Raw genomic sequence first — 1,889 nt, forward strand, 5'->3', positions numbered from 1 at the left:
ACATAGAGGATATAAATGTCCTATGGGTGGAGTTGTACCTGGTTTTAACTCTATGGGGCAGTCATAGGATCGATGAGGAGGAAGTGTTTCAGCCTCTTTTTTACTGAAAACCTCAGCAAAGTGACTGTATTCAATTGGTACAAGAGTGTCAGAAGTGGGGTTCAGAGAAAGTAGTGACTGCCTAATACAAGTTTGTTGGCAGTATTGTGAGTTTAAATGTATGTTTAAAGATTTCCAACTGATCTGAGGTTCATGTAGTTGTAGCCAAGCCAACCCAAGAACAATTGGAAATAAGGGAGATGTAATCACATCAAAAGAGAGATGTTCATGATGATTGTTTAATGTTGTGACAGAAAGAGGAATGGTATGATGTGTAATAGGTCCAGAAGAAATCTCAGAGCCATCAACAACACGAAGAGAAATAGGAGACAATTTCTTAATCAGTGGTATTTTATTGATAGAGACTAATGAGCTGTCAATGTAGTTGCCTTGAGCTCCGGTGTCAACGATAGCAGGGACGGAGATCTGTTTACTTGCCCACTGTAAAGACAAAAGTAGAGAACAGTGAAGTGGTTTATTAAGTACTACTTGAGAGGTAAAGTTAGTGCTACACTTACTGTTCTTTTTCTGAGGTATGATAGGGCAGTCCTTAAGACTGTGAGCTGGATCACCACAATACATGCAAAGGCCCCGGGTCTTTCTTCTCATACGTTCATCCGGTGTTAGCGGTCCCCTGAAGATGCTGATATCCATAGCTTCAGCTCCGCTGGGACTAGTAGACCTAAGAGTAGATTGGTTAGGACTGGGGACCTTTTCCTTTTTGTATGGCTGGTCTGAGTATTGTCGTTCAGATCTTCTCTCCCTTAATCTTCTATCTATATGGCTACTTAATTTCATAAGAGCCTCAAGTGTCTCTGGCAATTCGGTTCTGGCTAATTCATCCTTGACTGCATCCAAAAGACCAAGCCTAAATTGATTTCTGAGGGCTATGGCATTCCATTGGGAGTCAATGGAGTACTGTTTGAACTCCGTTATGTAATATTCCACAGGTCTGGAACCTTGTTTAAGTTTCCTCATTTTGCTCTCAGCTGTAATTTGGAGGTTGGTATCATTATACAATTCATCCATGACGTCAAGAAATGCTGAAAAGGATGATAGGACCGGATTATTAGTTTCGAATAGTGTGTCAGCCCATATACGGGGTTCTCCCCTTAAGTAGCTTATCATGCAGAGAACTTTCACCCTATCATTTGGATAGGTCCTAGGCTTGAGAGAAAAATTAAGAAGGCAAGCATTCTTAAAGTGGCGGTATTGATTTCTGTCTCCTTGAAAATATTCTGGAGGAGCAACAAAGGGTTCAGGAGAGGTCTCTTGCGCTGGTAGCTTAGGATTGATGGAATCTTTTATAACGTTTCTCAAAGTCTCATTTTCCAATTGTAAATCTCTTAGACCCTGGCTGAGTTGGTCTACCCTTTGTGACAGGTTAAAGACAATTTGTGGGAGTTCGGCTGGATCCATAATAATGGCTTAGTTATTCTGTAATGCGTTTTATTTTTGTTGGATCTCAACTGCCGTAAAGTGTGAATGTTTCACTCTAAAATACAGACTATTATTTCAGCATAGGCTGTGATGATTCAGAGTGAGTTTTAATATATGATGAATTGAAGTATGAGTATATATTCGTAGTGATAAGCTACAATTAATGTGTAGCAATATTCCAAACTATAACTGAAAAGGAAGTACAAGAACTTTGAATTAATATTCAGAAAAGATAAGCAGTAAATTCCAGTATTTATACTTTTTGTTTAGCTAGGAAGCAAGTGATATGTGGACTAACCAGCGTTAAACCTGATTGTAGTAGTAACCGAGTAATATGTAGTGAGAGAGAA

At 39.3% G+C, this 1,889-nt stretch overlaps 1 long non-coding RNA gene across 1 annotated transcript; it reads right to left on the reverse strand.

Annotated features, from left to right (window-relative positions):
* Positions 1-432: 432 nt before the first annotated feature.
* LOC128648319 (uncharacterized) lies at positions 433-744 on the reverse strand. Its single transcript, XR_008400575.1, has 2 exons — positions 618-744; positions 433-540 (listed from the first exon to the last, which is right to left on the reverse strand). It is a non-coding gene; the product is annotated as an uncharacterized LOC128648319 (long non-coding RNA).
* Between the last annotated feature and the right edge of the window lie 1,145 nt (positions 745-1,889).

Source organism: Bombina bombina, chromosome 2 (assembly GCF_027579735.1).
Source record: "Bombina bombina isolate aBomBom1 chromosome 2, aBomBom1.pri, whole genome shotgun sequence".
Classification (NCBI taxonomy): Eukaryota; Metazoa; Chordata; class Amphibia; order Anura; family Bombinatoridae; genus Bombina; species Bombina bombina.